The sequence below is a fragment of the Myotis davidii genome, unplaced genomic scaffold, assembly GCF_000327345.1.
Source record: "Myotis davidii unplaced genomic scaffold, ASM32734v1 scaffold1314, whole genome shotgun sequence".
Lineage (NCBI taxonomy): Eukaryota > Metazoa > Chordata > Mammalia > Chiroptera > Vespertilionidae > Myotis > Myotis davidii.
Genome location: NW_006285250.1, coordinates 875,911 through 884,489, shown reverse-complemented (window position 1 = coordinate 884,489; position 8,579 = coordinate 875,911). Strand labels below are relative to the sequence as shown.

The following is an 8,579-nucleotide window of genomic DNA, read 5'->3' as shown; positions in this document are numbered from 1 at the left end:
GGTCCAGTCCTGCCTCGCTCTCCAGCCCTTGAAGCAGCCGCGACCACTGCTGATGAGACCCTCCCCCAGCGCAGGCAGTTTTTTTATGAGATGTAGTTCTGCCATTTGTAATTTCACCTTTTATACCTATACTAGGAGCCCAGCGCGCGATTAGAAAATCTCACGGCGCCGCCCACCCTTGAGTCAAGGGTACGGCCCTGCCTCACTCCCCTGGCCCTGCAGCAGCCATGGCTGCTGCTGGTCCAGTCCTGCCTCGCTCTCCAGCCCTTGAAGCAGCCGCGGCCACTGCTGATCAGACCCTCCCCCAGCGCAGGCACGCGGAAGCCCCTGTCGCCCCTGACGCTGCGCTTGCAACCTCCTCCTGTCGGAGGAGGTGGCAGCCAAGAAGGGGTTAACAGAATTGAGGATTGTCTTAGAAACATCCCTGGAGCTCCATCCTTTCAAGTGGACATCATTTTTCACCTGAGCCCTAACTCTACCAGGATGCTGGATTCCAGGGTTACCTCCGCAGTGGACTGCTTTCATCTCAGTGCCCTGCAAGCTGGAGTGTGTCCCCATCTCACCCCACAGCGCTTCCAACAGGCCTCCTTTTGCTCTTCTCTGCTCTGCACCATGTCTAGCCCTGTGCTGGGCACACAGTGGACACTTAATAAGCACACATGGGGGGAGGGGTGGGCTGAAAGGGGGCAGAGACCCAGCCCCTGTCCTGTTTTCCCAAGTGGTGGAGTCTCCTCGCGTGCTTTTAGGTGGAATATTGCAGGTGGTTGTCTTAAAAATGGCATTTCAAGCACCCGGAAAGTATGGAGACGTTGGCACTGAGTGGGGAGTTGATCTGACTGCCAGGCAATTGCCGGAGACAGATGGAGACAGATGCTTAATGGGGTTCAGGATGAGAGAGCTACCAAGGCTGTTCCCTGATCACCTGCCCTTAGATTCCCTGCCTTCCTCCCACTCCACCCCCTCCCTCAGCCTCCCCTACCCCACTTTTACACATTCCCTCTTCTTCTCTTGTTCTGGCAGAGAGAAGGGGAACAAGCTATTTCCCTTCTGCTGGGAAGTCCTGATACACGAGGAGCCAGAAGCTAAGTCAGCTGCCGGGTCTGTATCTGTGACGGTCTCGAGCCTGTGGGCTGCACACAGACGGACTAAAATCTGTCCCCCAGAGCTGAAGGAGAATGACCCCAGGAAGCCCAGCAGAAGCTTGGGAAGGAGGCCCTAGTCTCCAGGCCCTCCAGGCGCCCTGAGGGCGGTGCTAATAGGTGTGAAGGGAGCACACAGCCTTAGTATTTTCTGAGGGGCTCCAAACACATGAGGGGTGCCAGGGAATCAGAGGGAGCCAGCACCCAGAGCTGAAATGGCCTTCAGCGTTTCCTGAGAGTATTAGCAAACATAATAATGATAAGGATAACTTTGAACTTGCTAAGAGCCCATACATGCCTTACCTATACTAACTTAAATCCTAAAAGTGCTGTGGGGGGTGAGGCATGAGTGTTTGTGTGTGTGGGGGGGACAATGCGGAGATAAGGACACATATGTAATACCTTCACCAATAAAGAAAAATTTTACAAAAAAAATTAAATTAAATTAAAGATACAACTGGTTTGTGCATAAAATAAAATAAAAAAATAAAAAGCCCTGAAAGGTAGACTTTATCTGCCTTGCATTTCACAAATGAAGAAACTGAAATACAAACTGCTCGAGCAGCGCAACTCAGAGGCAGAGGTGGTAAGCAGAGGGCCCAGATGAAAACCCAAGTTCATGACTGTTCACGACTACCTGTGGTCTCCATCCTGCACACATTGGTGATCCCCCCCACGGCTGTCTGAGAAATGTCGAGCCACTGCCATTTCTTCCTCTCAGGCAGGCTACTAAACTCCATCACAGGCAGATGTAAGACTTTTATGCCTATATGAGTGGGCACTAGAGGGGTCTGTAGGAACAGGATAGTAGGGGGTTGTCAGTAGGAACAGGACAGGAGGGGGATGTCTGTAGGAACAGCATGGGGGAGGGTGTCTGTAAGAACAGAATGGGGGGTGTCTGTAAGAACAGGATGGGGGCATGCTCCTCAGCTTACTCTATGGGGTGGACTGGTTATATCTGGGACTCTGTGTGCCCCAAGATGCTCCAGAATAGATGTTGTAAAGGGGCTGGAGCCAAGGAAGAACAAACCACGTGGCCTCCTTCATGAGCAGTGAGGGCAGCCTTCAGCCCTTACTGCCACCGCTGATGCACCCCATTCAGCCTGCCCCACCCCCAGCAAGTCCTTTAGTTTTCTTAGCTTGTTTTGGAGACTGAGGAAAGGGGTACATAATCCCCTGCTGGGAAGACTTGGAGATAAAGGGACACTCTTGCCCCACAAAGACCTCCATGTTCCTCACTGCAAGAGGGGCTGGAGAAGACATTGCAATAGGTGCTAAGCTGCATTCTAGCTCAGCTCCTCTCCCAACCTGCTATGTGACTTCAGATAAGACATTGACTTCTCTGAGCTTCAGTCTGCTCATCAATCAGAGGGCAGAAAGGCCACAGGACAGAGTTGGGCCTAATAAGCCTTGGGGGCTTTTCCAGTTCTAGGGGTTTCAAGGTGCAAGGGCACATCCAGATCCTAGCACCTGAGTGTGGGAAATCAGAGCAGGAGGTCCTTTCCCCTGCCAGTCCCTCCAGTTCTGAGATGGGGATGGAGACGTTTGCCTTCATTGGGAGGGAAGGGAGAGGTGGGGACACCTCTGTCATGATATACTGGAAACTTTGAGATCCACCTGAGTGGAATCGGGTGAAACACTGCAATAGCCTCTCTCTTTCTGTGAGTCTGAGGTGGCTCCGTTCCCTGTCACTCACTCCCAGGCCTTTGCTTTGAGTTCCATCTCCCAGGAGCTATCAAAACAGCCAGGTCAGGGTGCCAGGAGCAAACATCCAAATGGGCTTGTCATAGTGTCAGCCATCCAAACACAAACTGCAATGTACAGCTCAGCCCCCTTCAGGGGCAGGCAGACGACGGAGAGACTGCCATGTCACCTCGGACACATCTCCAAGAGACGTGCCCAGGGACCCAGCGCCAACAGAACCAGAATCATTCTTCCTGGGCCCATCACCTCCGGCTGCAGACACTGTCTCCAAAATTGCACCTTCCATGAGAACAATGTGGGCCAAGCTCCGAGGTGTCGGACTTCATACCAGGACCTCAGAATCCTCAGACCCCCCGAGAGGCAGGCTGGGATGGGAAGGATATGAGGCTGTCATACCCCTCATCACACAGGGGACCCAGCACCATCCAGTTAGGAGTCTAAACCCCAAACTGCATGAGCCTGCCCTGGACCACAGTACCTCCCTCCCTTGAACTGAACTTCCCTTTGAAATTCAACATGGAAAAAATCACAGTTACAAAAGCATCCTCCCCCAATTCACACCCACCACTCAGGCTTCACCATCTTCTCAATTTCACAACCCCAACAAAGAGCCTGAAAAAACACAAAGAACAGACAAGGGGTAGGCACTCTCAAGAGGCCCCCTAGCTTCTCTGGGAAGCCTTCAGTGACCCCTCCACTTAAAATTGCAACCCTCCAGGATCCCACTGACCCCACTCCACTTCCTTGTTCCATAGCACTTGTCACCTGCTGACCAACTACGTGATTTTTCTAGTATGTTGATTGCTTCTTTGCCACTTCTTCTTGCTAAAATTACAGGCTCCTGAAGTCAGGGATATTTATCTGTTTCTTCATTTTTGTTTCCCCAATGCCTCTGGTAGCACTTGGCTCATAGTAGGTGCTTACTGAGTATTTATTGAATGAATAAACGAGTCAGGCCTGGGTAACTATATATATATAAAGCCTAAGCCACCATTATGACCAGACAACCGGCAGGTAGCTATGATGTGCACTGACCACCAGGGGGCAGACACTCAATGCAGGAGCTGCCCCCTGGTGGTCAGTGCCCTCCCACAGTCAACCTACCACAGCCCCCAACCCCCTGGCTGGCCAGCCAGCTGGCCCTGATTGGCCCAATCGGCCTAATCGCCGGCCAGGCTGAGGGACTCCCCACCCCCGCCCTCAGTGCACAAATTTGTGCACTAGGCCTCTAGTACATTATAAAGCCAGATGGCCCTCCCTCCTTCACTACTGGATTATGCTGGAAGTGAGACAGGGTATGCAGTGAAATGGCTGTAATTGATATGGGCTACAAGGACTATCAGGGAAATAGTAAGACATATTTGTGGTTTAGAGCCCAAAGATCAGCTCGATCCAACCTGGAGGCTAATTTCACCTTGCAATACATTAGCTCATTGTAATACATTAGCATTCTCAACCACACACCCTTGCAGCCATGATTGGAAGCAGAAAGCCCATATAAGGACACAAATGGCCAACTGTGCTCTTCTGAGAAGTCTCCACTCCTTTCTCAGGAAGGGCCTGAAAATTTCCCCCCTTATTGCATGCCCTACCCCTCGATTAAATGAGTCTCAATAGAAGAAACAAATCCCACTAGGGAGGGGCTGCTCTGACTATGGAGTAGCCTTCTCTCCCTCCCACTCCTTCACTAATAAACTCTCTTTCACTTTAAACTCTATGCTGGCTCGTATTTGAAGTCTTTCCTGTATGAAGTCAAGAACCCACAGTGGGTCATGGACCTTCGGGTCCCTGGAACACCTGCATCAGAAGGAGACCAAGAAGATCTGCCCTGCTTTCTGACCAGCTGGTGGGCCTACCTCCAGACCCACCTCCTCAGCCCCTGCAGGCATCTATCTCTGTCCTGGATCACAGCTAGAACTTGAGTGCCACCAGGCACCTAGAAGCAGACCCACTGTCAATCAGAGTCAGTAAAACAAAGATCACCATGAAAGTCAGCTTTGGACCAGACATGACTGAAAGTGTGTACCACAAGCAGACACATGTGCTCGGGCCTCTGGCTTTCAGGTAGGAGAGAGCTGGTGTGTGGGATGGCAGAGGCTGAGCTGGACTGGGAATCTGCCACTTGCTCTAGGGCCTATCAGAGAAGAGCTTCCCTGTGTGCGGGGCAGCTTCTCTCCTGGGAAGGGGTGGTCACTCCGGGGCAGCTGAGGACAACCCCAGCTTGGCCGCGTCAGCTCCCCACTTATCTACTGGCTGACATTTCCTCTCACTCCCCTCCCATCGGGTTGGCAGGTTTTGATTGCAGTGTTTCAGTGTGTATACACATTCCCTTGGGAATCCTAGAGCTGTAGTAAAGATTCACCATATACAAACACACAGACATGTGCAAAGCAAGAACAGGGCTGATGGAGATGCACAGACAGCGACAGACACGCACACATAGACACACACATGCACCACACTCCATTCTCTACCTCTCTTAGTTACATGGTCCTTACTCCTTCTAGCCCTCTACTCACATGATTGGCTCCCCTGGCAACCAGCCCCCCATCTTTAGGGCTTTCCAAAAATCACCTCATTCACACAAACTCAGTTGAGGTTGAGAAGAAGTTCCTTAGGAATAATAAGACATCAATTCATTCTTTATGGCTCTGAAGGACAAGATACCAAATATTATAACAAAAGATGTTCCCATTGCTTGTCATTTAAGAAATTCCAAAGGTTTTGGGAGCACTGTTCCAGAAATGGGGATGGAGGCCAAATATATACTTCTTATATATGACAATAGCACAATTAGGTGTATTGTACGATATGACTAATGTCAGATCTACAATATTACTGTTTAAGGGATGGTTATAGTAGATTATAGTGGGGCCTTGACTTACGAGTGTCCTGACTAACGAGTTTTTCAAGATATGAGCCGAGCCGTCTCTCGGCCGATTTTTTGCTTTGAGTTGCGAGCTAAAATTCGGGTTACGAGCCAGCTTCAGATACCCGACCGCTGGTTGGTACAGAGAACGCCACAGTGCATGTCACAGTGAACACCACAACATCAGCCCAGCATCACGTGTCTCACTCATTCACTTTAATGATTTGACACACGAGTAATTTGAGTAAGAGCTCGGTCACGGAATGAATTAAACTCGTGAGTCAAGGCCCCACTGTATTTATGTTTAAATAGTGAGTTTATTTAAAGAAAAATACAAAACAAAAAATAGTTCAGGATAGGGCAAAAGTCATGGCAGTAATAAACAGACGACTGGAGTTTGGGATGTTTTCATTATCTGAAGTGTAGTTTTTTTTTAATTACGTAGGTTCAAAGTTGGAAATTAAGAGAAGCAATAAATAATTAGTATCAGTCCCACTCTTTTCCAATTATGGTTCAATGAAGATACCATGGATTCATTCGCTCATTTATTCATTCATCAGACATTTATCAAGGGCCTATTAGGTAAGGTTTAGGCAGACCAAGAGGATCTAGGGCTGCCCTGTATAGTCTGCTAGGGGAGAAAAACAAGGAAGTCATTATCACAGCCCAGACTAGGAAGAGAGAACATAGGGGTGTCTAACCACAGATCAGGAATCACTCATTGGAGAATGTGACAACTGAGATAAGTTTTGAAGGACAAGGAAAAAATAGCCAAATGAGAAAGGGAAGCACCTTCCAGGCAAAGCAGACATCACTGCTGAGCATCCATTCTTAGTCTGCAGACTCAGCTCCCCAACTGTCTGATCCGTTATGGCTGGCACCCACCCACAGCCAGAGGCTGGAATCAGTCCTGATTCCCTGGGTTTGCGGTTCAATCTCCAGTACCTTTCTTTATCAAGGTGCTCTTGCCCCGAGCTCTACTTGGTATGTCCAGTCAGTTAAGTAGGCTGTGGGTTCTTGATCTGTTCTCCCTGGGACCAGATTTCTACTCCCTGCCCACCTTGGCCTTGACCTGGATTTCTGCACTTCTTACCTGATAAATCACCCAGAATCTTGATGTTGCCACCTGCCTGACTCCCAACACGGCCAATGCCCAGACTCTCCTTTTGCAATATCATAAGAAGAAGAGCTTCCCCTTAGCAAGCCCATACTTTGTTCCAGGCATGGTTCATGCTTATTACAAGCATTATATCATTTGATCTTTGGAATAAAACTATAGGATAGTATTGTCACTTTCATGTGATAGTTGAGAATGCTGAGTCCTTAAGAGTTTAAGGAACTACCTGAGATCATGCTTAGTAAGTGGTGGAGCCAAGTTGCACACTCAGGTATCTGACACCAAGACCTGTGCACTTAACCATTGTACTGCCTTACCACTCCCTACAATGAATCTGAAAACCCACTGCATACCAGTGTTGGCCCAAGAGTTGAGGGCCTTGGGGCTATGATTTGGGTGGTAGGCAGCCCTCCCTCTCTGTGAATGGATGAATGGATGAATGCCCTGGTCCTATCCATTCCTGCCTTCCTTTCCTTCCCAATAGTCCAGAGCTCCCAGCATGCCTGACCACCCAGCCTGGATGGGTTCTAAGCACTGGCCACACTCTCAGGAAAGCAGAATGACCAAGGACAAGGAGCTCAGAATCCCAACTCAGTTATCAGAAGTGATGCCACATAGCTTATAGTTTCCATCTTTGGAAGACCTTCCTTGTTTTAAGTCCCAAGTTCAGAAATCCTGGCTTTCAGATCAGGCAAGAAATCCTGAAATATTCAATGCCTTATGGAGATCTTAAGAATTCTCCAAAGGATTCCTTCACCCAGGAAAGCTGCTTATCTCAGTGTCTAGGGACTTGGAGGTAGGCAGGGAGTGGGGAGTGGGGGCCCCACTGGACAGCAGCAAGAAGTGAAAGCAAAGGAGCAGCCTCATACCCAGTCCTGACTCCTGGGGTAAAATGCTTCCCTCTCGGTACTATGTCAGGCCATGTCCAAGGCATGGCAGCCTCAACCCAGGCCCCACAATGGGTCCCAGTGTGGCTGGATGGGGAGACCCACACCAAGAGAAGATGTCATCAAGCTCTTAGGGAGGGTGGGGCTGCTGTGGGCTGCCAAGGCATAATGCACAGGCCCTGTGGGTGGCATAATGTGGTATTTATCTCCCTCACTGTGCAGTGAGGGCACAGGAGGAACAATCCTGACTCTGTGAGCAAGGTCCTCTGGGGAGTTCAGGCCTCACTAATGAAGATGAATAAGAGGGGGGAATCTACCCTTCATGGCTGCTGCCTTTGCCACATACATATTCATGGGCTGACGGGACAGCTCCTAGGAATGACTCATCCCACACAGAGGTAATAGGGTCAGAGGTATGGCAGTGCCAATCCACACTTGGGGTGGGTGTGTCTTGTGGGCAGTGACTTAGGGCACTCCAGGAAATACTCTTAAATATATGGAATTTCCCAGGCGAAATTTGTTCCTTTGCCCGCTGTAGACATAGAGTCTCGGTATGACCTGAAGAATTTAGTTCTAGTTGAGTTCCAGAAGCAAGTCCAATACTGCTCCTTCTAACCAGTATCAGCTAACAGTAATCCTTGCACCATATCATCCTGCCTGGCGTGGCCTTATGGAAGTTGCTGGAGGTCCCATGTGAGAGCTACAGGCACACCTGGAGGCTGAGGACATGCCCTTATTTTCTGAATCTCCTTCCATCTGGTTCTTCCATGATGTTCCCTCAACTAGGATTTTTAGGAAACAAATCCTTGCTCACCACAGGTGTCCAGAATTTAGGAAGGTAACCTTGGTAGGAGAGTATACAG

At 49.6% G+C, this 8,579-nt stretch overlaps 1 protein-coding gene across 1 annotated transcript in view; it reads right to left on the bottom strand.

Moving 5' to 3' along the window:
• PLXNA4 (plexin A4) overlaps nucleotides 1–8,579 on the bottom strand; it is a 358,299-nt gene that overhangs the window by 144,871 nt on the left and 204,849 nt on the right. The gene's annotated exons all lie outside the window — the stretch shown is intronic.